Raw genomic sequence first — 27,619 nt, 5'->3', positions numbered from 1 at the left:
AATATTTTGGGATGTTAGTGGTTTCTTCTTGTTGTTGTTGATTGCTGTTTTTTAACACACACAAACCCCACACACAACGCAGCGTTTCCAAGGGCATCTGCTCTCTTCAGTCCGGAATGTTTTATTCTCTGCCTAATGCAAACCGACAAAAACACGAGCGTTTCAGACTCTTGTATGGGAAGACATGCTAATCCCACTCTCTGGAAATAGATTGCCACGATTCGGGTGGTGATAAGAAGGCAGCCTAAAGATGCTCTGAGGCCCTCCCGCCCCGAAAGTGCTCTCTGGATGTTGAAAACGCGCTGAAAGAGGGGAGATTTGGGGAGAGCAGCGCAGCGGGGAGTTTGGGAAACGTGAAGAAAGATGAGCCATTCAGAGCAGTCCACGCGGGTAAACGGCCTCCCGTTGTTGTTCTTGTGTGCTTTCGAGTCGATTCCACTTATAGCCAACCTCTTGCATGTTTTTCTGCGGCCAGTGTGTGTGCCTTCTGCCCAAGTGGGTTTCCATGGTCTCCAGAGTCCCAATCCAACGCTGGATATCCATACTTTAGTGTAAATTAATCTGAAGGAGGATTTCTGCGGCTCGTGAGTGTGCTTCCTAGGAGACCTCTCAGCGTGGCTCGGCAAAGCCTTGGACCCCAAAGATCCGAGAAATGGAAACTTGTATCTGTGTTCCGACCAACATGGAAGTTGTTGTTGTTGGGGAGCGGATGCACAAGGGAATTGTGGGAGGACAGCCCAGGCAGAGGCTTCCTGTCTGGTATCTCGGGGCTGTTTCCTGCCAAAGGAGAAGGAGGCCGAATGTGTGTTGGTGGGAGAGAGGTGTAATTCTTACTCCACTGCTGACATTCTTCTGACAACAGGAAATACATCAAATACATCTACAGCCAATAGCACTGTCTGCATGATTCCAATAAATAATATTTACTGTCTTCAGAGCATAGCATTCTTCTCCTAACCAGTACGTTTACAGTATTTCTTCTGAGCTTCATTTGTCCATCAGTCCAAAATAGGCCATGACTCACAGAGATAAATATGGCACTTCTACATCTGTCTTTCAACGTGGAGCTTGACTGACCAGAAGTGGGAGGAAATCTGACTACCAGCATTTAAAAAAACCCTCTAAAATCAGGATAGTAAATAAAAAACAACACTCAGAAAACAGGAGAATTCAAGACAGAAAACAATTAGGGCCAGCTAACACCACCCAACAAAGGATTCCCCCAGGCAATAAGCAGCCAGAACTTGAATCAGCAAGGCCATTCAGTGCTAATGAAGGTGGCCAATTGCTACATTAACACTTGACTCAAACAGACAAGAGTTCTTTCTCTCACCCTGGACTTTCCACAGATATATAAACTCCTCTTGCCTAGTTTTCAGCAGATCTCACAACCTCTGAGGATGCCTGCCATAGATGCAGGCGAAACGTCAGCAGAGAATGATTCTGGAACATGGCTATACAGTCCGGAAAACTCACAGCAACCCAGCGATTCCGGTCATGAAAGCCTTTGACAACACTTTGGGAGGAAAGGTTTGACGGTGGGCCTTTGGGTCCATGGAGATATTATCTCGCATCTTGGTTCCATTTGACAACAGAAGGCAGATGTTAACGAGTCAACTGTCCATGAGGTGAAAGTACAAAGCAAGTTCGAGCAAATGCACCGGCCTAAGTAGCTGCGACGCGGCTCTTCCTTTGGCTGCCAGACTCACACTCGGCCTCCTTCTTTGGCACGAAAAAGCCCCGAACCAGCCAAACCCTGGACTGTCGGCCTCGTTGGACGTTCCCGTGACCCAGCTGCCTCCCTCTTCCCCATCGCTAACCCGGGTGGAAAGGACAAGAATATGCCTGGAGGAAAGAGGGGAAGGGAAACCGAAGTCCTGCGCTACCGTGGCTAAAGGGCGAGGCGAGCTGGTGGGAGAGACGGGGGAGGGCATGTCTCAGCAGTTTCCTTTCTCCCTTCCTGCCTCCCTCCTTCCTTCCCTCCTTCCTTCCCTCCCTTCCTCTGGTGCCTTTGCAGCGCGACGCTGGCTAATTCCTCCGCTGAGGGCCTCAATCAGGCATTTATTTGACACACATGATGCATGAACGGCTAAACGCTTTTCTCGGCAGAGGCGGGGCGGGTGAGGGGAGCGGAGCGGATGCTGGAGAGGGAGAGAGGGAGAGAGAGACATAGAAAGAGCGAGGCTCGGCGACCAAGCCGATCAGCCAGTCGTTTCGGGCCGACGTGCAGCTTGCTGGTTTTGAGAAGGGCGAGGAAGGAGGGGGGCGAGGGAAGCTCAACTTTTCCCAGCCTCGTCTCCGCCGCAGCCAGCCAAGGGCGAGGTGATAAACCTCCCGGCCCTTCCCCCTTGCCAGATGACCCCCTCCCTCCCTTCCTTTCCTTCCGTCCTTTCTTCCTCCTCCTCCCTCCCTCCTCCGGCTGTTGTTTCCTCCCTCGCTGGCTCTCCCCCTCCTCGCCTGCCTCGCCTCCCGCTTCCTCCCTCCCTCCTCCTTCCCCTGCTTTGTGTTTCGCTGCCTGGCTGCACCGCTTGTATGCTGGTGGGCCCTGGACTGAAACTAACACGGGAAGCTTGGCAGGGCCCCACCGGTCTGCCGCGTCCTGGGCCACAGGGCTGAGTGGGGAGGCCCACGCAGGACCCATTTTCTCGAGTGGAAAGCTACTAGGGGTTACTCGCTGGGTAGCTCATCCTTTCTGCCTTTGATTCTTCTTTTGCCTCTTAATGACTGGGGCTCCTTGGATATCCCATCCTTTGAGCTTTTAAACATATATTTATACATCTATATCTTTATTTGCCTATCTAAATATTAATCTATCTCACTGGTCAACACACATTTTTCGTGCCTCAAATGTTATGCCTATTTCTGGGTATTTGACCTGCTGGTTCCAAAAAATGGCACCAGTTTTCCCCTATGGGCTGTAGCTTTTGAGGTATGCCATTTACCAGTCTTCATCTGCTCACCCATAGGAAAGCATGATAACCATATCTAAGAAACTAGAGCTGACACATCTATCCAATGCAATTTTCTGAATCAGAACCCCAAGTAAACCCAGGAACAGACCTACAATCCAAGACAACAACAACAACATCATCAACAACAAAAACATTTTTGTTGTTGGGTTGCTGTGAGTTTTCGGGGCTGTGTGGCCATGTTCCAGAAGCGTTCTTCCGTCAGAAGTTGTTGAGGTCCTTCTGAGGATGCCTGACATAGAAGTGGGCGAAACGTCAGGTAAAAACGCCTCTGGAACACGGCCATAGAGCCTGGAAAACTCGCAGCAACCCAGGCCATGAAAGCCTTCGACAACACATTTTTGTTGTTGTTGTTGTTGGGCTGTGTTACTGCTGGTTCGCTTCTTTTGACTTGTAATAATTGGGGCTCGTTGGTATCCTCTTTTCTGTGCTTTGATTGTCCCAAGATGCGTGGAACTGATTTAAAACATATACGCGCTATCTCCGATTCAGACTCTTCAGAGGGGGGGGGGGGAGAGAGAGAGAGAGAGAGAGAGAGAGAGAGAGAGAGAGAGAGAGAGAGAGAGAGAGAGAGAGAGAGAGAGAGACTGACTGACTGACTGTAGGAGACGGGTAAGACTGCCTTCCGAAACTTACCTCTGAGGCCTGCGTTTCTTTGCAATCGCGATGGTGTTATATCTGTAGAACACAATAGATAAGGCTTTCTCCTTGAAGTCAAGCCCTGCACTGGGAAACATGGCCAGGCCAAGGGTCACCAAAGGCTCTATACATCGCCGAGCCTGGCTTGCGGTATTGTTGTCAGGCGTTCAAATACGAATCTGTCCTCCCGAGGAGATTTGGATTCATTGTTCTTGTAAATCCTCGGGTCTCTCTTGCTCTTACTGCGGCATCTCTGGGTTGGGTTTTTGTCTCCATCGATGACTTTCAGTTATAGCATTTTAATAGCACTTAAACGGCCAAAGCTCCATCATATGGAATTCTGGGAGTGGTAGTTGGGTGAGGCACATAATTCTTTGGCAACCTATTCAAAATACCTCACAAAACTACGAATCCCAGGATACCATAGGATAGACCCATGACAGTTAAAGTAGGAGCAAACTGTTGTAATTATGTAGTGTGACCAAGCACTTAGTCCCAACTACAGCAAACTTACTGACTGAACGCTGGTTATTAACTCAAGGGCCATTGATTGAATTCTACTTGAGGCTAACACCTGGACCGAGGCTAGCATTCAATTTTATGTCTGACGAAATCACCACCACCTCCATAGTTGTGGGTGCAAATGTAACCCTGGACAACCCAATGCAGTATGTTTTTTATAAATGTCAGTGTGAAATACATTTTTGTAAATGTCAGAGCAAAAGCCTAGGAATTGGTGGAGAGAAGGCTTTTCGGGGAGTGTCACTATTGTCTTCAACACTACACGCCCATTTCATTGAAACTCCAGAGCCATCCGTTCAACCTGAAAACCAGTGCAAATGTTGGGCTTGGCTGAATGCCTTAGCAACTGCCTCTTCCTCTGAATGCTGTAATCTACTTCTAAAAATCAAGGATCCGTGGCTCTGTACTATGCCACTGCAAATTAAGGAAGAATAGATTATTTGATATTACATCTTCAGGAAGAATGGCCATTCATGTGCAAATTTATAGGTGATTGATTTAGCCCTCTGACTCATCCAACAACCTTTTCCTGGGTATTTCAGCAACTTCTCATCTTCAGTGGTCACTCCTACAAGACCTTTTCTGTACCAACTCAGGATTTTCAATACTTTTGTTATTCAATTAGCAATCTTCTAGTCATTTCTCTAGCTTCTGTCCTTGTTCCTGTATTGTACTGTCCATGTACTATGCAATTTCTGAGGCTCTGTCCTCTTTTCTGTACCTAGAACACTGTTACCAAATATATGAAAGGGAAAGGTATACATTGTGGAGACAACTCATGTTTGCTGTTTTATCAAGAGAGTGTTATACTTATACAGTATTGCTGTGGGTCGATTTTTTGTAACATGACTGGTGCCCCATCCTAAACAAGTTTATTTTAAAATAGATTGATAGGATTTATTTCCACTGAGTGACAGCTTTCAATAGAAACTTCATCTTGTTTAAGTCCTATTACAACCAATGTGAAATGAATGCATTGTGGTATGTGGATTTGATCAAGACTCAGATGATCATTATTGTGTGTTGTGTTCTTAACTTAAAGACACAATTCTGGCAAGTTCAGAGGGGACAGATCCATATCACAAGAGGGTATCTCCTTGCTACACACTGCCATAAAATCTGTCTTGCATTCTAGGTTTGAAGTTAATATGTTTCTGACTGGTTTACCTTTCTCCTCAGTCAGGATGGTTGGTTTGGTGACAACCTTTTAGGGAAAGCTTCTATTCAGTATATACTATATAGACTATATACTTACAACCTTTTGCATCCCATAGAGAGATTTTCAGCAGAAATAATAATAAAATAGTACATGAATGGATGATAATAACAATGCTATGGTGAAACGGTATGCTACAAAGAGACCTTTCCCAGCTTGTAAAAAAATGACTAATCATCTTCCTTTATCTAAAAGTGTTTATTGGTGCTTGCATATACAAATGAAAACAGGCATTTATTTACTGTATTTCTATGACATTCAGTAGTTCTCTGGGTGGTTCACAAGACAGAAATAAAACAATCACCACCACCTCTCCTTGCATAACAATCTTCCCTTTAGAAATCTGAGCTGTTCATTTGCAGATGCTGTTTCAAATGAGGCAAGGGATCAGGCTTGATCAGACCTGGCCTCCTAAACTTAGCAAAGAAAGTTCACACTTTCAAAGTAGAGCTTGGGGACACAATGTCTTTGATCTGCAAGCCCTAGATTTTGCCAAGCAGGATGGCAACTGCTGTCTGGACATTCTGGAATTTGTTGCTCTAAAATACATAACAAATAAATCCAGGTTCTGTCTCAAAGTAGAGGATCTAGCAAACTACTGAAGAAGGAAGACTCAGGCCTAGTTCTCACTGAATCAGAAAATGTGTGTTTGGTCCACTAGAACTTGGTGAGAATGCATGACTGAGTCTAACTGAGAATTTCTCCACATAAAAATAAAAGGTGCTTAGAACTTTCTGCCATAAAGCTCTATTGCTGTAGCTTAGGGGACTGGGCTAGAGGTTCTCCAGCTGAGAATTCAAAGTATTTTGTTGTTCTTGTTATGTGCCTTCAGGGTGTTTTCAGCTTGTCCCAACCCTAAAGTGAACCTATTGTGGGTGTTTTGGGCAGTGAGATTCATTCAAAAGGGATTTCCACTGCCTTCCTCTGAGGCCCAGAGAAGTGACTTCCTTGCGGTCACTCAGTGAGTCACCTTGGCTGAGCAGGGCCTTCAAGCTTATGCTGGTACTTTATTAAGCTCCAAAACTCTGGTTTCCATAGAATGAGACCCTGTAACAGAAGAGTGTAGATGCAAACACATCGACTTTTTGGCAGGAAACTACTTTGTTTTGTTCTGAAGGAGTGTTTAGTAATGCAACCCATGCTCACCAGCCCTGAAGGACAAAGGGTGGAATCAATGTGTCGAATCAATGTATTTAACATTACTTTAACTGCACGGCTCAGTGCTATGGAATCCTGGGAGTTGTAGTTTGATAAAGCACCAACACTCTTTGGCAGAGAAGGCTCAAGACCTTGCAAGATTATCAGTACCATGATTGCATAGCATTGAGCTATGGCAGTTAAGGTGGTGTCAAACTGCATTAATTCCATAGCGTGAATTTACATGAACTTTCTTCAGTCTTGATTCTAGTTTTCCTACCCAATCCATGAGTGATTAGAAATAGCATATTAAACAACTCAGGTAGTGAAGAAAAAGTGCCTCTGAAAACATACAGAGTACTTTTCCCGAGGCCATTTGGTGGGGATCTCCAGTGGTCCTGGCCTGAAGAGCTTTGTGAAATTTTATCGGAGACAAATCTACAGTGTCGTTCAGGGTTTCTTAGCTTGGGGGTCGGGACCCCTGGGCGGTCGCGTGGAAGGTGTCAGAGGGCCCGTGGGACATGGAACTGAGAGTGTCCCAACAGCATTAGGAGGAGGAGGAGGAGCAGAAGCAGAAGCTGCTTAGGTAATTTATAACGCTATTTATTAGAAAAAAAGTTCAGTTTTTCCTTTTGTTTTTTATTAATTCTCCTATTAGAAAATGCATAAGGCTGTGGGTGAACTACAGCTCCCAAAATCGTGGGTCAACCCCCCCCCCCCAATCCCACCAGTATTCACAGTTGGCTATGTTGGGTATGTGTGCCAAGTTCAGTCCAGGTCCATCCTCAGCTGAGTCCAGTGCTCTTTGGATGAAGGTGAACTACAAATCCAATATGCCAAGGTCAATCACTCCCAAACCCCGCTTGTATTCACCTTGGGTCTGTGTGCCAATTTTGGTTCAGATCCATCATCAGTGGGGGTCATAGGGTTCTCTGGATGCAGGGAGAATACAATTATTATCATGTTGGATCAGCCCCCCCCCCCCAAAAAAAATCCCCACCAGTCTTCTCGGTTGGTTATATTGGGTATTGGTGCCAAGCTTGGTCAAGAACCATCAGTTGGGTGCACATAGCTCTGTGGATGTGGGTGAACTACTGTAAATAAATACTGTAAATAAATTATAACTACCAACCTCTGATGTCACTCCCATCGAAACCCCACCAGTATTCAAAGTTTGGCATGTTGGGTGTGTGTGGCAAGTTTACTAGGTTCATCACCAGTTTGGTATAGAGTGCTTTCTGAGTGATGGTGAACTACAACTCCCAGGATCCAAAAACAGCCGCTGCAACCCTACCAGTATTCATTGTTGGCCATGTGGGTAGTGTGCCAAGTTTGGTGCAGATCCATTGTGGGCTGAGTTCAGAGTGCTCTTTGACTGTAGGTTAACTATAAATCCCAGAAACTACAATTCCCAAATGACAAAATTAATCCACCCGCCCAACCTCACTGGTATTCAAATTTGGGAATATCGGGCTTTTGTGCCAAATTTGGTTCAGTTAATGAAAATACATCCTGCATATCAGATATTTACATTACGATGCATAACAGTAGCAAAGAAAATAATTTTATGGTTGTATTAAGTCTGTATTAAGGCAGGCAGGGGCAAACTTTGGCCTTCCAGGTGTTTTGGACTTCAACTCCCACAATTCCTAACAGCCTACCGGCTGTTAGGAATTGTGGGCGTTGAAGTCCAAAACACCTGGAGGGCCAAAGTTTGCCTATGCGTGTATTCAAGGGCCGTGGCATTAGGAAAGTTGAGAACAACTGGTGTAGATGCTCCCAACAATATCTCCTGAATTTCCCTTGACAAAGCTTAGCCGATGTGGAATCCCACCGAGACCCTCGCGGTGGGTCAAGCGGAGGGGTCCCGGTGCCCCCCCCCTTCTCCTCGTCCCCCGTTGCCCCGGGCGAGGCCTGGCGAGGCCGTGCTGGTCTTTGGAGGCCGGCAGGCAGGCAGGGTCTGTTCTGTTCAGCTGCACCTCCCGACAGGCCTGGAGCACAAAGGCGGCCCCTCCCCGAGTCCCCATCAATTTCCTAATTAGCGACGCCTTTTTGTGTAGCAAGGCGTTTCATATTAATGGGGCCTTACGCCTTGGTGGAGCGAGAGGCCGGAGAGGCAGCGCGGGGCACGCTTCCTGAGCAGGCGGCCCTCCAGGGCCCAGTGCGCAGGCGCAGCGGCGGGGAGGGGGAAGGGGAGGGGGGAGTCTGCCGCGGAGGAGGCAGCTCGCATCTCCTTTTCTCTCGCTCTCTAGCTCTCTCCCGGAGATCCGTCGGAAGCCTTTTCCTTCCTGCACAGTCATTCTCCTTGGACCAGCGAGCTGCAGTCAATCCCTCCATTTATCTCGGCCCACAAGGCCTTCCTTCCCTCACCCCCCTTCCTTCCTGCCTTCCTCCCGCACCGCTCCCTTCCTGAAGCGTTCGCTTTGCTGGAAGCATGGCGAGCCCAAGCAACGGCGACCTTAAAAATAGACCAACTTTTCTCCCCTGCGTTTCAGAGTGGAGCCTGGCGCCGAAGGCCGTGCGGACAAACACACGGCGCGCTGCTTCTCTACGTATATTCACATTTCGAGGTGTGGGCTTGCTATTTACATCCTTCCCCAAAATTAAAAAAAAAAAAACATATCCGCCATCAAATATGCTGTCCGTGGGAGCGTGTGTAGTGGGGGAGCCGGGATCGATCTGTTGTTATTGCTGAAAGGGCGAACGTCATAGACATAACCTTCCCCCTCCGCCGCCCACTCCATCTATTGTTCCATAAAGGTCTCTCTTTCTCTCTCCCTCTGCCTCTCTCTCTCTCTTTCGCTCGCTTGCTTCCAGATGCTGCCAGATTTATACCGTGTGCCTTTCTTTCCTCCCCTCTCTCCCTGCCTGCCTTTTTCCTGGCTCGTTGCTCTTGTGGCTGTGGGCCTCTTTCCTTTGCCTTTGCCCTGGCCCAGCAAATGATTTCCTGCCACCCTCGGGTCGCCTTCCTTCTCTCCGTGGAAGGAAACGGCGCTTGCAAAGCAATACAAAAACACAGCCAGAAGCGCTCTCGCTCTCCTGGGTGGAAGGCAGCGGCTGGAAAAAAAGAAAGCAGAGGGGTTTTGTTGGCAAGTCAATGCGCTTCCAAAGAAGGCGAGGCTGGAAAATACTCGGTGCAGTGCGGGGATCTCCCTGGAAAATCTTCTGGCTCCTTTCAAACAATATTTGAAAGCCATATTTGAAAGGATGTCACATTGAAGAGGGGACGAGCTTGTTTTCTGCTGCTCTAGGGAGCCCTGGATTCAAATAGCGGGGGGGGGGGGGGGGGAGAGATCCCACCTAAAGCATTTTCTCCTGACGTTTCCCCTGCATTTGTGGCAAGCATCCTCAGGAGTTGTGAGGTCTGCAAGTGGAATTTATATATCTGTGGAATGTTCAGGGTGGGAGAAAGAGCTCTTATCTGTTTGAGGCAGGTGTGAATGGTGCAATTGACCACCTTGATTAGCATCAAATGGCTTTTCAGTTTCAAACTATGGCTATTTACTGCCTGGGGGAATCTTTTGTTGAGAGGTGTTAGCTGGCCCAGATTGATTCATGTCTGGAATCAATCCTCTGAGTGGAAACCATGAAAAGGAACAAAATCTGGCTACCCGTATTAAGAAAAACTCTAAAATCAGGGCAGTAAATAAAGAACACCACTCAGAAAACAGAGGAATTCCAGACATGAATCAATCAAGACCAGCTAACACCTCCCAACAAAGGATTCCCCCAGGCAGTAAACAGCCAGACCTTGAAACTGGAAGGCTAATCAATGCTAATAAAGGTAGCCAATTGCAACATTCACACTTCCCCCAAACAGACAAGATTTCTTTCTCCCACCCTGAACATCCCACAGATATATAAACCCCACTTGCACAGTTTCCAACAGACCTCACAATCTCCGAGGATGGCTGCCATAGATGCGGACGAAACGTCAGGAGAGAATGCTTCTGTAACATGGTCATACAGCCAACAAACTCACAGCAACCCAAGAAAGCAACTCAATGATTCCGGCCATAAAAGCCTTGATCAACACATCCCACCTAAACATTAGAAAGGATTTCCTGATGATAAGAGCTATTCGATAGGGCAATATTGGCTGCATCGTGGTGTGGAGGAGGGGAGGTTTGTAAACAGAGGCTAGATAGCCATCTGTCGGGGGTGCTTTCCTTGTATCTCCCTGCGTAGCAGGGAGTTGGACTGTATGGCCCTTGGGATCTCTTCCGACTCTATATTTCTACAGTGGGTCAGGCTTGGTGATGTTTCTGGAACTTGGGAACGGAGTGGAGAGACTGCGTCGGCCAAGGAAGGGGAAATCTCGGGAGAGAGGGTTGTTTCCCTCCTCGCAAGATAAAGGCAGTACAAAGAGCGATCCATTTGCTGGAAGGAGCTGCCGAGAAAGAGGAGGAAGAAGAGAAGGAGAAGGGGGAGGGGATAACCAGGGAAATGTTCCCGGAGCGGCTGCCTGGGCTGAAAAACAGTCTCAGCCGGGGCCACCAAGGTCAAATCCAGCCGGTTAAGAAGCGGAGAGGGAGGAGGGAGGCTGAGCTGTCTCCGCGGAGCCCGGGTCTCTGGATGAGAAGGAAGGAAGGAGGGAGGGAGGGAGGGAGCAAAATCGCTTTTTTTGCCTGTCCAAAGACGCCGTATTCCCCCCCCCCCCCCCGCCGCCGCCCCCAAACCCATCAGCTGCTGCTTCTCCTTTCGCCAAACCTGCCGGAGCCAGGCAATCCGGGGCGCCTGCCCGAGGCCGCTTCACGGGGATTAGGCCTCGCCTTTGGGCGACCCTGTTTGACCCATGCAAGCATGAGGGCAGGGAATGCCTCCCTCCTGCTCCTTCCCTCGCGCCCCCCCCCCTTCTCGGCCCATCCACATTGATTGATTGGATACAGTTTCACACCGGCGTTGAAGAAAGTTGTTTGGCTGCACAGATGGCGACATAGGGAATTCTTAACCATACAGCTGTAGACAAGTCCACAGACCCATTAAGGAAATCCAACAAATACTACGTTCAGCAAAGGACAAGAGAGATCCTCGCTCCTCTGCAGGAGTCTACCATATACCATGCAGCTGTGGACAAGTCTACATAAGGGCCACCAAACGCAGCAATGCCCAAATCAAGGAACGTGAAAAGCACTGCAGACTAGTTCATCCAGAGAAGTCAGCCATAGCAAATATAGCAACCTGGACACCGCGAATTATTTGAGAAAATAGAAATGCTGGTCCACTCTAACAACCACTATGTCATACTACACAGAGAACCCACCGAAATCCACAGGCATGTGGACAATATCAACAAAAAGGAGGGAACGATGAAAATGAACAAAATCTGGCTATCAGTCTTTTTTAAAAACCGCTAAAATCAGGACAGTAAATAAAGAACAATATGCAGAAAACAGAGGAATTCCAGACCTGACTCAATCAGCTAACACCTCCCAAAAAAGGATTCCCCCAGGTAAGAAGCAGCCAGGTCTTGAAGCTAATCAAGGTGGCCAATTGAAACATTCAGACTTGCCTCAGGAAGAAAAGAGTTCTTTATCCCTCCCTGAACATTCCACAGATATATAAACCCCACTTGACTAGTTTCCAATATATCTCACACCCTCTGAGGATGCCTGCCATAGATGTGGGCGAAACGTCAGAAGAGAATGCTTCTGGAACATGGCCATACAGCCCGGAAAACTCACAGCAACCCAGTGATTCCGACCATGAAAGCCTTCGACAACAAATTCTTAACCAGTTTGAGGCCCAGATGGGAATGAGATAAACCGCAAAGCACTGATGCATATTGAGGGCTTTCTTTCGTAGGAGCACGTGGTCCGGCCACCGCGGTTTGAAGCTAGTTTTCAACTGCATTAAATAGTCAATGCAGATGTGGCCTAAGACACACACACCCGTGTATGTGTGTACCTGCTTTCAAGTTGCCTGTAGGTTTATTTATTGCTACCCCGTGAATGTAATGTTTTTCATAGGAGGTGGTTTGGCCAGTTCCTTCTCCTGAAATATAGCTTACATCTGCTTATATTCATTAGCGGTCTCCTATCCAAGTACTAACCGGGTCTCACCCAGTTTAGAATCCAAGATCAGTCGCGTTTTGGCCTACATCTCGGTGAGGTGAGGTATGAAAGCCCCACAACTCGCCCACTCACACACAAAGGCAGCACACGATGTCTGCCTTGGCGACCTGCCTGTTTAGTAAGAGCGCTGCCTCTCCAAATCCTCCCCTCCCCCTTTTCCAGATTGGGGGAAAAGAGAGAGATTGTGCGATCGCAGCCAGTAAACCCAGATCAGCATCTCCCTCTTAGCTGCCTTGAAAAGAGGGAAAGGGCTGATCCTCAAAAGGCGATAAAGAAGACTGGCCCAGCTTCAGTGATTGGGAGACGCATCCTTGGCGGCTGGAAACAGGGAACACGTCCTGGTTGTTGCCAGTGGGCTATTTTTAAATAAATATATATAAAAACGAGAGGGGATGTGTCCTTCGCTGGGGTGAAGCACAGACTGACGCAGGCAGAAGCACACGCCGCCCAATGTCCCCGATGGATGTGTGCCAGTCTGCGTGTAAATGTGGCTCGGGTGCAGCCCTCCCCGAGCCTTCCTTCCTTCCTCCCTTCCTTCCTTCCGCGGGGAGGGACATTCCAGTCCGGAGGAACGCGTCTCTGTCCGCCGGCAGCCCCTCTCCTGCTCCAGCCCAGTCACACAAGTGTTAAGTCCTCAGACAGCGGCCTCAATAGGTTGAGCCAAAGGTCGAGACCTTTGACCCGCCGGCCTCCCGGTTCCCGGCCCAAGGAGAGACTCTCCGATACCACGTTGGGCGCCCGAGGTGACCTCCGAGCGGGATTTCGTGTCCCCCGCACCCCGGCCTCCTCCCGGAGAGACTGAGGTTGGGTCTACACGACCAAACAGCGCAGTCCAGACTGCGTTATAAGGTACTACACCAACTGCATTGCATGGCGGAGTAGAGCCAGCCTTCATCTACCAAACCAGTTGGTTGAAACAACTCAAGTCTCTCAAACGAGCAGGGAAAACAAAGGGCGGCGGTTAACTTGGGGAATCAGAGAATCATGTGGAATAATAGAGCTGGAATAGACTACAAAGGTAATCCAGTCCAACCCCTGCCATGCAGGAACACACAATCAAAGCATACTCAGCAAATGGCCACTCAGCTTCTGCTTTAAAACTGTTAGAAATAGCAACCTCCCAAATATTTCACTATTTATTTGTTAATGTATATATTTGCTAACTTGTATTCTATGGGTATATTGATTTGCCAGCTTGACTGTATCTCTTTGGTGTGGAAGGGGTTATGTATTGAGCACGTTCAGACTCCATTTTGTATTCTGTCTGGTGGAATTCTGTCTGGTCTCAGTGGAGGTGGATGCATGTTACTGTTATAACTTTAGTAGAGAAGTATGACTTATGGACTTCAGGGAGTACTATATATATATATATATATATATATATATATATATATATATATATATATATAAATGAGTGATGGCATCACGGCGACCCACAAAACAACAAAACTACAGGCCCCCCAACCTCGAAATTTGACAACACAACCCATCATCCACGCCTCTAGGTTGATACAACAAAAAGAAAAGAAAAATAAAGTCCTAATTAGAGGGAGAGCAATAATTGTTTTTATCCAATTGCTGCCAGTTTAGGGGGCTAATCTCTGCCCACTTGGTCTCCTAGCAACCAACTCAGCCAAGGGACAGCCAGGGTTCAGTTAGGGGACAGGCAGATTTAGGCCTCACTTAGGCTTCTTCCACAGATTATCTAATTTGCACTGGATTATATGGCAGTGTAGACTCAAGGCCCTTCCACACAGCTATATAACCCATTTATAATCTCATATTATCTGCTTTGCACTGGATTATCTTGACTCCAAACTACCATATAATCCACTTCAGTGTGCATTTTATACAGCTGTGAAGAAGGGGACTCAGATAATCCAGTTCTAAGCAGATAATATAAGATTATCAATATACAGTAGAGTCTCACTTATCCAACATAAACAGGCCGGCAGGATAAGTGAATATGTTGGATAATAAGAAGGGATTCAGGAAAAGCTGATTAAACATCAAATTAGGTAATCGTTATACAAATTAAGCACCAAAACATCATATTATACAACAAATTTGATGGAAAAAGTAGTTCCATGCGCAGTAATGCTATGTAATAATTACAGTAGAGACTCACTTATCCAGCACTCACTTATCCAACATTCTGGATTATCCAACGCATTTTTGTAGTCAATGTTTTCAATATATCATGATATTTTGGTGCTAAATTCATAAATACAGTAATTACTACATAGCATTACTGCGTATTGAACTACTTTTTCTGCCAAATTTTTTGTCTAACATGATGTTTTGGTGCTTCATTTGTAAAATCATAACCTATTTTGATATTTGATAGGCTTTTCCTTAATGCCTCCTTATTATCCAACATATTCGCTTATCCAACATTCTGCTGGCCCGTTTATGTTGGATAAGTGAGACTCAACTGTACTGTATTTACAAATTTACCACTAAAATATCACAATGAATTTAAAACACTGACTACAAAAACATTGATTATGAAAAGGCAGGCTGCGTTGGATAATCCAGAACATTGTATAAGCGAATGTTGGATAAGTGAGATTCTACTTTAATATGAAATAATTACTGGGATAGAATAATGCAGAACAATATAATCTCTAAAACCAGGACAGTAAATAAAGACCAACAGTCTGAAACCAGGGAAATTGGAAATTCCACAAAGGAAACAATCAGGGCCAGCTAACACCTCCCAATAAAGGATTCTTCCAGAAAGGAAGCTGAGAAGGGAGTGAAGCACTGTGTATTACCAAAATCATTATTATTACTATCATTACTATTATTACTATTATTATTATTATTATTATTATTATTATTATTGTGTTGCGGTCAACCGTGAAAATGAATTCAATCTGGCTCCAAGTATTCAAAAAGACTAAAATAAGAATATATAAAAATTAATGTGGTATAATACAGAACAATACAATATCTAAAATCAGAACACTAAATAAAGAACAACACTCTGAAAACAGGGGAATTCCACACAGGAAACAATCAGGGCCAGCTAACACCTCCCAACAAAGTATTCCGATCATCAAAGTCTGGCAAATCCTCTGTTTTCTCAGGGCCACAGACAGTAGAAGAACATAAAATATTGCAAACTACACCACTCTGAAAACAAGGGAATTCCAGACAGGAAACAATCAGGGCCAGCTAACACCTCCCAACAAAAAATTCACTCAGGGAGGAAACAGCCAGGCTTTAAAGCTGCAAGGCCATTACATCCTAATCATTTTTCCTAATTGCAGCATTCATACTTGCCTCCAACAGACAAAAAAAAACAATCAGAAATATTGTATATTCATAACCTTTAGGAAATAATATCCCCTGATGGCGCAGTGTGTTAAAGTGCTGAGCTGCTGAACTTCTGGACCGACAGGCAACAGGTTTGAATTGAGGGAGCGGAGAGAGCCCCCACTGTTAGCTCCAGCTTCTGCCAACCCAGAAGTTCAAAAACATGCAAATGTGAGTGCATCAATAGGTACTGCTCCGGCGGGAAGGTAACGCCGCTCCATGCAGTCATCCCACATGACCTTGGAGGAGTCTACGGACAACGGACAACGCCGGCTCTTCGGCTTAGAAACGGAGATGAGCACAAACCCCCTGAGTCAGACATGACTGGACTTAATGTCAGGGGAAAACGTTTACCCTTTACCTTAACTACCACCAATTCCTCAATACTTTATTTCCCATACCACCATACTTTGCCATAGCAACGCAGCCGGGCATAGCTAGTATATATATATAAATGTTCTGACCGTTCCTGCTTTAAGGTAAACAGCAAAACTAAACACCCCAAACCCACAAAACTTGGCCACAAAAGACATGATCATCTCGGCTGTGTTTAGACATTTTAAAAAAACCAATTCAAACTGGAAGTCACTCAAAAAACCCCAAAAAACAGAAAACTGCACTGTGTGCATGCGCGGAGGAGCTTCCACCCTTGGAAAACCTACATCACTGACAGGCAGCAGCACACGAGCATCCCAACCCAACGTGAAGGAGGAGGACATTAGGCCAACACAACCACATCCGGCAAGTCCTCAAAACTGTGGAGGTGAACGAGGCAGAGGAGAAATGAGTGAAGGAAAGCTTTCCCCTTTTCCAGCTTTTAAAAACTTATTCTCTTTGAATTCAGTCAGGAACTTTGCGAAAAGGACATAGCGTGAACGCTGGCGGGAGGAGGGAGGGAGGGCGAAAGCCACACCGCCATTACTTCAGAGATGCCTCAGTTTGCTTACCAGACATCCTCCGAAGGGCTGCGAGGCCTTTTCTTTTACCTCAGTCAAGCACTTCTCTGACAAAATGGGCCCCCATTTGGACTTCAACTCCCACAATCACTAACCAGCTATTTGGGACCAGCCAAGAATACCCCCACAGAGGAAGCAGCCAGACTTCAAGGCAACAAGGCCATTACATGCTAATCAGGATGACTCATTGCAGCATTCATACTTTCCCCCAACACACAAGATTTTTAACACCAAACATGGACAATACTCCACTGGGACATAAATCCCCTCTAGCCTCACTACTTCCTTCCAAACGCAAAACAATAGTAACCAACATGAATAGCACTACAAAGCTTTGCATCAACAAACCCATCCAATCCCTATCTTCAATGAGGAGCACAGCCAATGTATAGAAGTGTGTGTACACACAACCGCAATATAGGGACAGAGCAACGGTGACACAGACAGTAGAAGAACAGTAGAAAATTATAAAACAAAAATAAATGCCAAACACATATATGTTGTCAAACGCTTACATGGCCAGAAAAACACAGATAACATATATGAAATACCACCACTTCCTCAAACATTTTTTATCAACACCATCAGACTACGCCACAGCAACGCGTGGCCAGGCACAGCTAGTTATACTTAAATACTATGGACTATTGATTAAAAATGATACCCTGTATACTCAACATACACAGAGAAACTACATCCTATCTATAACTGAAATTTAATAAGAAATGTGCCTGTACGGTGAATTAACACAAGATGTTTGTGAGAAAACAAAATATGTTATTTTTCAAAGAAGGTTTTGTTTTTAATCACTGAATGCATATTTTAAACTAAGAAGTTCCAAGGAAGTGTATATTTTTGGGCAATTACAATTACAACTGCAACTGCAATTTCAGCTTCAAAGAAACAACCATCCTCTACTAACCAAATATATTTTTGTAGTGACATATTTTTTACCTTGGCTGTTCAAAGACCTGGTTCTTCAGTTTGACAGCTGAGTTACCTGTGTGCCTTTACATCAATGCTTATGAATATCATTTGTTCAAAGGGTTGACTTCTAACAAGGTCATGTTTTTTTCTTGACTAGTGGTTTTCAAAAGGTGGTCTCCACATGTTCATGGAGATTCACATTTGCCAAACAGATACGACATCATTTTTCTTTTTCAATAAGGTTATAATTGCCCTTTCTTTCCAAAGGGATATGTGGCCAGAAACTGGGAGCTGTTATTTCCAATAAAAACATCCAGAGAAGGAGACTCCATCACTCTCTGAGGCAGTATCTTACTGTCTGGGAATTATTCCCAATGTACTTTTCCTGAAGTTTGAATCCATTTCTAACCTCAAGAAGGGCCAGTTCCTAGTGAATGGCCACAGAGGAGAGGTTTAGCTCAAATAGAGACCCTATCTGGAAAAAAAGGAGGAACAAACATTAAGTCAACCAAAAAAAAAGCGTGCAGATTATTCTGACCCTTTGTTCTTGCATTGATTCATTTACTAGCACGCTAAGATTAGAGGGGGTGTAAACTAGTACCCCTGGCAGAAGGGGTAGAATGGAGGGAGAGAGGGAGAAAAGGAAATGGGACACCTTTGAATTTAGCAGGAGTTTTCATGCATTTAAATCCACTTCTTCAAATCCACAGAGGGATACCTGAAACTTCAGCGTGTTTCTGAAGGGGTGAAAACCATACTGAAATAAACAGCAGTAGGTCTCAAAAATATGGCCCCGTTCTCCCTTCCCCCTCTTCCTCCTTCTTTGAAAACAAGCTCTGCACATATGCCATATCTTGTACCAGAGATATGTGCAGTACTGACCTTGCAAAGTTTAAAAATTGTGTTAATATACAAAAAGAAAATGAATAAAATCTGGAGGTAGCCTGTCCAGTCCATAATATTTTCCCCAACCTTATCAAATTCAGTTAGGCTTGTACCTGGATTTTCAAAGGTCAGGTAAAACCAGATATTTTCGGTTTACAGATACAGATGAGTGAGAGGATTTTCACTCAGAAAAGCTCTTGCTGTACATAGCCCAAGGAAAAAAATAGTATCTGTGTTTTCAGGCCTGTTCCTGTTGGAATGACATCCTCCGTCAAGCCTTTTCTAGCAATCTGTTTGTCTATGATCTTGTTGCTTACTGTTTCCTGTATGTATGTTCTGGTGTGCAGCTTCCTTTACTCTATGGTTTCTGAGAAGTTATAAAAGGGGCTACAGACCACATGCTTTCCCCCCTCTCCTTTTGACTGTGACCTGTTGATAGCTGTTTTGTTACAAGAGAGATGCCCTGGCCTGCTGGCACACGGAACCATCTCAAAGATATTTGAAACTGGACTAAGAAGTTTTTGTACCTAGAATGTAACACACTTAGTGTCTCAACATTAGACAATAAAGATTTTGCAATACATTTTGAAGGAAACAAATGTGAAATCTCCTTGAACAAAGTCTTATATGTTGAAGGAATTCAGAAACAATGTGTTTATGAACTTTCATTTTCATCTGACCAAATTAATATGGTGCAGACACAGATAAATAAAATAGTTTGGAGATATGGCATAAAAGACTGGGACATCGAAATTGTGAAGCCATATTACAGCTACAGAAAGAAAAACTAGCTGCTGGAATAAATGTTAATAATGATAAAATTGATAAATGTGTAATTTGTGTTCAATATAAAGCAACCAGTCCATTTTTTCTCTCACAACACTGAACAGAGAACCAGCAGAGTTCTTGATTTAATACACAGTGACATTTGTGAACCTATCAAAGTAAGTTTGCTTGGTGAAAATAGATATATTTTGATTTTCCAAGATAGTGCATTACTTATCTTCTGAAAGAAAAGAGTGAAGCTCAAAAGATGCTACAAAAATATGTTGCCATAGTTAAAACCAAATTTGGTTACACACCAAAAACTCTTCAAGGTGATTGTGGTGGTGAATACACCTCACGCCAGACCCAAATGCTTCTAGCAGAAAATAGAATCAAGCATAGACGTATGGTGCCTTATTTACTTCAGCAGAATTGAGTTTCAGAAAGAAAATTTAGATTTCTTATTGAGATGACAACATGCATGTTATTGGATGTAAATTACCCAGAAGATTTTGGGGTGATGCCATTGTAACAGCTACTTACATACAAAATAGATTGCCAAAAAAAAAAGGAACTATGAAGACTCTTTTTTAGATGTGGCATGGAAATATACCAAATATAAAATACATTAGAAAGTTTGGAAGCATAGCTTATGGATACATTCCAGAACAAAAAAAATGAACTGGATTCTACATCTGAACAAACCATTTTGATTGGTTATGTGAGTGGAACAAAACAATACAGAGTAATGAACTTAAATACTGGAGAAGTATTTGTCAGACGCGTGACCTACTTTGATGAACAAACTAGAGTCAACATGAGAGGAACCATAATTGAAACTCTAGATGAAGATACCAGTCTAGAACTTCTTGAACTTTTGATAATACACCAACATTTTCTCCAAATGAAACACTAGAAATAAGACCTGATTTAGATCAGAGAAGCAATGGATCAACTTTAGAAAACCAGCAAGAGTAATCTAACAGTACATCAAGAAAGGAAAAAGAAATGAATGATGCTGATGAGCCAGAGACTGTATCTGCAGAGGTGGACCAGATTCCAGAAGAAGCTCACAGATATTCACTGTGACCTAACAGAAGTATGCCACCTGATCAGTTGTCTTACAGTGTAAAATCAGTGTTATCTAGTGAACCAGCAAACATTGAAGAAATTGAACTGATGCCCACTGCTGAGGCAGAACAATGGAAAAGGGCAGCTCAAGAAAAAATAGATGCTTTACACAAAAATGAAACATGGACTCTTACTGAACTTCCACCAGGAAAGAAATCAATTGGATCCATATGGCATTCAAATTAAAACAAGATGCAGAAAGAAAAATAGAATGCTCCAAAGCAAGTTTAGTAGCTCAAGGTTTTTCACAAAAATACAGAGTTGATTTTGATGAAACTTTTACACCTGTTGTGAGACACAGCACTATAAGATTACTTCTAAGTTGAGCTACTTCTAAGAAAATGAAGTTTGACATCTAGATCTCAAGACAGTATTCTTACATGGAGTGATAACGGAAGAGATTTACATGAAATAACCACCAGGTTTTATAAAAAGAAGCAACCTTATCGTGTCTTCAAACCTTAAAAAAAGGACTATATGGACTCAAACAAGCTGCTAAAGCTTGGAATGACAAACTTGATGCAATGTTAAAACAATTAAATTTTAAACAAGGAGAAGCAAATCAATACTTTTATACAAGAAGTAAAAATTGATGTTTAACCTATATTTTGACTTATGTTGATGATTTTATTATTACAACACAATCACATGATGATTACACAGAAGTTGTATATCATTTGAGTAAACAAGTTGAATTGAAAGAATTAAGAAAAGTTTCACATCATCTTGGAATACAAATTCAGAGAGAACAAGATGGCTCTTTCATGTTAAATCAAAACAAAAGATTATTGATCTTTTAGAAACACTTAGACTTCAAGATGCTAAACCCATAGCAACACAAATGAATACAAATTATTTTTAAAATGATGAAGGAAACAATCTTTTACCAAGCAATGATAAATACAGAACAGGAATAGGATACCTTCTATACCAAGCAACAAATACTAGATGTGACATATCATCAGCTGTTGGAATTTTAAGCAGAAAAGTCAATGCTCCTACTGAGAAAAAAAACTGGACTGTATTAAAATGAATTACCAGATATCTTTAAAAGACCATGGACTTAAAATTAAGACTACCAGCAAATAGTGATCTAAAGATGATTTGTACACTAATGCAGACTGGACAAATAATGAAAGTGACTCCAAATCTGTTAGTGGTTTCTTGTTTTTATATAGAAATAGACCTATTTTGTGGGCCTCAGAAACAAGAAATAGTAGCTCAGTCTACTGCAGAAGCAGAATATATTGCAGCATCACATGCAGCAAAAGAGTTGATATGGATTGACCAGCTACTGGCTGATTTCAGAGTTGATGATCAAAAGCCAATTCAAGTTCACAAAGATAATCAGAGCAGTATGAAATTCAGTGTAAGCAATAAAATGATGTTATGGAAAAAGCACATCAGGATCAAGTACCACAATGTATGCAAACTCATGTAAGAGGGGATGATTAAGATGACCTATTACCCAACCAAAAAGATGCTGGTGAGCATTTTGACAAAACCTCTGCTGAGAGAGAGTTTTGAAGACCTAGATGATCAGCTTGATTGGTTGAGAAGGGCTGTTGGAATTACAACCTTCATCAAGCCTTCTCTAGCAATCTGTTTGTCTATGATCTTGTTGCTTACTGTGCCCTGTGTGTATGTCCTGGTGTGCAGCTTCCTTTACTCTATGGTTTCTGAGAAGTCATAAAAGAGCTGCAGACCACATGCTTTTTTCCTTCTCCTTTTGACTATGTAACCTGTTGATAGCTGTTTTGTTACAAGAGAGATGCCCTGGCTGGCACAGGGAACCATCTCAAAGATATTTAAAACTGGACTAACAAGTTTTTGTACCTGAGTATGCTCATCACATAAAAGTTGTGAGTAAACCAAATATGTTAGTTCCATCACAGTCTACTTCAGTTTCTTGAGTGCATGATATGAAACAAGTAGTTTACATGAGAGAGTACCTTTTTGGACACTGGAAAAAAACTTCTAAAGCTCTGCTTTTTTATACACTGGCAAATCTCTGTTTCCTGACAGATCAGAGATTGCAGGTTATTCAGTCTAACAACTGAAACCATTGCCTAGCATAATTATATTTGCTTGTATACTAAGAGAGGAAATTCTACTGTAAAGGGTTTTTTTTGTTTTTTGTTTTTTGCTCTTCTCTAAAGGGTTATGTTCTCTAATAGTTCCTGGGCTTATTTGGGGCCTTGATCCAGAACATTCCATTGGGTAGACCACATCAGATCTAATTTCTTAAATAATTTTCTATGGGAGAACAGATAGCACATGTCTTTCAAAAACTAGAGCCTATAGGATAAACCTAGTGCAATTTTTTGAATCAGGAGGTCAAATATACCTAAAAACAGGACTAATATCTGAGGCACCAAAATGTGCCTTGGCCAGTGTTATTATCAAGCAGTCTTGAAAGGCAAGGAAGGCTCTTTGTTGTTGCCCATTGCCAGCGTCCTTGGCCTTCAAACCTGCTCGCTGTGGTCCCGATTGTTTTTGACCACACCATACACACACCCTGCATCCCCCTCATCAACTGGGCCGGTTGAAGTGCTCTCAAGGGCCCTCCCCCCCCCCACCCACCCACCGGCCGAGGCCATTGTCTGGCAGGCAGCGGAGGCCCGCCAACCTCAGCTCCTTTGGCTCCGCCGAAGCCCCATTTGCCAACCTCGCCGAGCCCCGTTGGGCTGCTCGGGGCCTTTGTCGCGCTCTCTGAAGAAGAATGGCGCTTCTCTTGCCAGGGTCCCACAGAAAGGCGAGCTGCAGGGCCTGAATGTCCGCATTGTTCGGGACGAGGAGCCTCGCGCTTCTGTGGGGGAAGAATACAAGGCATGCCTTCTCTTTTAAAGAGGCAAGGGGGTGGGGAAGCAAAGGCCTCCCGGCTCCCCTCTCCCTTTCCCTCCCCAGGCCCTGGAGCAAGGCGTGGGCGCTTCCCAAGAGGCGGCCCCTTCACTTGCTCCCCTCGGAAGGGGCCGTAACTCTCCGCTCCCCTCCTCTTCTCTTTCTTTTGCGGACGGGAAAGAATAGGGTCCCCGCCCGCAACAAAAAGGCTATCTGGGCAAAGCCGAGCTGGACGAGCAGGACAGGGAAGCGACCCTAAAATCGTCAGCCCTGCAAGCTCTCCTGGCTGAGACAGACTCCTCAAAGCTGCGCCCTGGATTCTGCAGTCAGAATCAATGCAAGGAAGAGACTCCAAGGGCCCCAGCCATGCATTTTGGGGGTGCCTCCTGCAGTCAGAATCTATGCAAGGAAACAGAGTTGGAAGAGACACCAAGCTTTGCCATGCAATCTAGAGATGTTTCAAAAGTGCTCCCAGAATTCCCTAGAAAACATAACGAGGGTGGATGTGTTGGATGTGGGATTCTGGGGGCTGTCGTCCAACTTCCCTCATTGCTCCGTTGCACCTCATAGCGTGCCTTCTCCTACGTTAACCGGCCACTTAAAGCCCTACAGTACACAGAGCCACGGAATCCTTCTCATTGAATTCAAGAAAATATGCACCACGTGGATGTTTGGTTTATTCTCTTTCCAGCCTCGTCATTTTTTCCTCTCCCTTTCTTTTCTTTCCAGGCCATAGATACAAACATTATTTGGAATCCAGTTCTTCACAACAAAAACATCAACAAAAGCAACCACAACAAGGGCTGAATAAATCAACCCATTGAAATGTCTCAGCCAGAGGCTGCAGCCCCACCAGGCATCTGCCCTACATAAGAAGCCTTTCCAAGTAAACGTAGCACTCCCTTGACGTCAAGACGATGACTAAACTGAGGCTACCATAGGTTTCATGAAAAGGCGTGATTAATTAGAGAAGACGTGAAGGTGTAGCGGTTCCAGCACTGGACTACAACTCGGGAGACAAGGATTTGAATCCCCCCTCAGGCATGGATTTCCCCGTTTGACATCTTCCCTGGCATTCTGCTGGTTAGTCCCAACTCGAGTAGACCCTTTGAATCAATTATTGAATGGCGGGTCAACATGTAGAGAAATCGAATGGACTCAATAGGCATGCTCTAACTAGGACTAACAATAGGATATCAATGGAATATGATATTAGGAGGAGGGCAAGACAGGTGTCCTTCCTGGATTGAACCATCCTCCCCATATTCCTAGATTTTCTTATTTTTTTAAAGTAAGTCTTTAGCACACCTAAAGCCAAAGATTCAGGAGATAATTGAAATTGCCAAACTTAGCCCATTCCTTTGGTGAGGAATCAACCCGTCTTGCCTTTCAGTGTTATCACCCAGTGGATTAAGTTTTGATTGTGGTTGATGATTAGCAGAGTTAGTCCTATAAACAAAAAGAAGAGTACAGTGATGCTGCCCATTGCCTACAGAAGGAATGTCTTGGTCCATTTTAAAGACGTTTGACCTCTCCTGAAGAAACACCACATAAAACAATTGACTTGCCCTACAAAAAACAACGCAGAAATCCAGAGATGCAGTGTAATTGTAATTGGGTAACAGCATCTAACCCAGTGGTTCCCAAACTTATTTGGCGTGCTGCCCCCTTTCCAGAAAAAATATGACTCAGCACCCGCTGGGAAGGGGGAAGAAGCCACACTCACTCCTCTAGCTCCGCCCCCTGTGTGTCCTAACAGGCGCCTCAGGTGCTCAGCCCTGTCTCCGGTACTTGGGAAGAGGCCCCGCCCCTCCTCTGGCCCCACCCCCTGTCCTAATAGGTGCCATCACCGCCCCCCCTGGATTGGGGGGGGGGGCGCCGGTAGCACCCACTTTGGGTATCACTGATCTAACCAAAAACATAATGAAGCAGTATCAGAGAGGCCATATTTCTAACTCATGCCTTATTCTATGAAAAACATGACCCTGTTTATGTATTTTTTACAATGATTCTACTGTGTTCTAGTAAATGAAGTCTACCTGGGTAAATGGAAAAAAATATGACTCTGTTTCATTGATTGGACTTTTTATGTTCCCTATGTTCGGTTTACTTTATAAAACTCTGCCTTTTGGACTATTGGCATCTTTGAAGGTTACATGCTATTTTTAAAGGTTCTGACATTTTGAAGAGATAGGAGAAAGGCAGCAAAGTAAGGAAACTCGGGAGATATCCAGTAATATAAAATCCTTATTTTATGTTGTGTATTTTGACATGTATATATTATATTTATTTGTGTATGTGACTACGTACCTATTGTATACAAAATTGTATATATGCTTTCCCCTCTGTAACAACAGAAATCTGTGCAAATCAGATAAATTTTGATATTTCGCCAAACTTCACTAAAAGTAACACTTGCAATTCTACTATTTTGCTTATCTAATTCCATTAACTCAGGCCCTACTGTTTGTACTGGAAGCAACTTTTAAATAAACTAGACCCAAACTAATTCCCTTTATATGTTTTCAGTCCAATAACTTAAGCAATTCCGTTCTGGAGATGCTGATTCATAACATGCAACCTAACCCCGTTTCCTTCCTGTTTTACGCTAAGATCAGGAAGAGTGTTTCCTTAGAAATTAATTGCCGAAATAAATGGAAGGAGCCATGCTCCAGATCAGATAAGGGCCATTTTGCTTCGGAAGTCCATGATGAGCACAGATTCTAAATCCAAGAGTCCATGGCTTACCAGTTAAAGAATAACAAGACCACGGGAAAGTAGGAATTCAAGTCAGGCCATTTTGATTAACTATTTATAATTAGCAGCACCGAGGCGGGAGCTGTGCAGTCGAGCTCCAGCAGAAGCAGGGCTTCACCACCACCACGTTCTCCCCTCTCCCCCTTCGTCTTAAGCCCTAAGCAATCGCTTGTCACCAGCAACTATTACATATTTAATGGAGGCCTTCCTTGGGGACCTCCCGCCTCAGGCCAAAGGCGCAGGGGGAGTGCAGGGGCCGGATTTAGGAAGAGTTCGCCCCCTTTCCTCCCTCAAGCCCTGCTCCCCGGAGTCTAAGACATCCCTTTGGTGAGCAAAATGTGAGAAAGAGCAGTGATTTCCTAGTTTTCGGTCCCTTCAGAACCTACAATGTGTGTGGTAAGCGCCTTCAAGTCGCCTGTTGACCTATGGAGACTCCCGTGAATTCCATAGTTTTGCTAAGGCAATGAATCCTCAGAAATCGTCTTTTCCAGCTCTTTCCTTTGAAATATAGCCTTCAGCATCTGATATTTATCCGTGGTCTCCCAACCAAGTACTAACCACTCCTGGAGTTAGAAATAGCAGCCTCCCAAGCCTCTCACTATTTATTTGTTAATGTATATATTTGTTAACCTGTATTCTATGTGTATGTTGATTTGCCAGTTTGACGGTACTTCTTTAGTGTGAGATGGGTTATAGACATGTGATGGTACTGAACATGTTCAGACTCAGGACTCCATTTTGTAGTCAGTATGTGTTTGGTCTTCAGTGAAAGCAGATGTATGTGTCCAGATCTCAGTTGAGGTGGATGCATGTTGCTGTTTGGACTTCAATGAAATAAATTCGCTTTAGACCTCAGTGGAGGTGGATGTATGTGAGTACAACTATACTAAAGACTATGGGCTATTAAGAATGAAACCCTGTGTACTCAACACAGAGAGAAACTATCTATAACTGAACTTTAATAAGAAATGTGCCTGAATGGTGAATTAATACAAGATGTTTATGAGTAAACAAGATGTGTTATTTTTCAAAGAAGATTCTGTTGTTGTTTTTTTAATTTCTGAGTGCATATTTTAAACTAAGAGGTTTCAAAGGAGTGTATATGTTTTGGGCAACTGCAACTGCAATTTCAACTTTAAAGAAACAACCATCCTCTGCTAACCAAATATATTTTTGTATTGGCATGCCTTTGTCCTTCAAAGACATGGTACTTCAGTTTAATGGCTGAGTTACCTGTGTGCCATTACATTAATGCTTGAGGATATCACTTGTTCAAAGGATTGACTTCTAGCAAGGTCATGCTTTTCTTGAGTAGTGATTTTCAAAAGGTGGTATCCACATGGTCATGGAGATTTACATTTGCAAAATGGATATAACATCAATAAGATTAGGATTGCCATTTATTTCCAAAGGGATATGTGCCCAGAGACTGGGTGCAGTTATTTCCAGTAACTGCTGCTTAGCTTCCAAGATCAGAGG

General features: G+C 44.1%; 1 long non-coding RNA gene across 1 annotated transcript; it reads left to right on the top strand.

Moving 5' to 3' along the window:
* Positions 1–13,095: 13,095 nt before the first annotated feature.
* On the top strand, positions 13,096–26,995 carry LOC103278350 (uncharacterized). The gene is made up of 2 exons (XR_010004250.1): positions 13,096–13,406; positions 24,113–26,995. It is a non-coding gene; the product is annotated as an uncharacterized LOC103278350 (long non-coding RNA).
* The last annotated feature ends 624 nt before the right edge of the window (positions 26,996–27,619 follow it).

The sequence above is a fragment of the Anolis carolinensis genome, chromosome 3 (assembly GCF_035594765.1).
Source record: "Anolis carolinensis isolate JA03-04 chromosome 3, rAnoCar3.1.pri, whole genome shotgun sequence".
In the NCBI taxonomy this organism is placed as follows: domain Eukaryota; kingdom Metazoa; phylum Chordata; class Lepidosauria; order Squamata; family Dactyloidae; genus Anolis; species Anolis carolinensis.
Note: the sequence above shows the minus strand (reverse complement) of the source record. Positions and strands in the feature narration are given on the sequence as shown.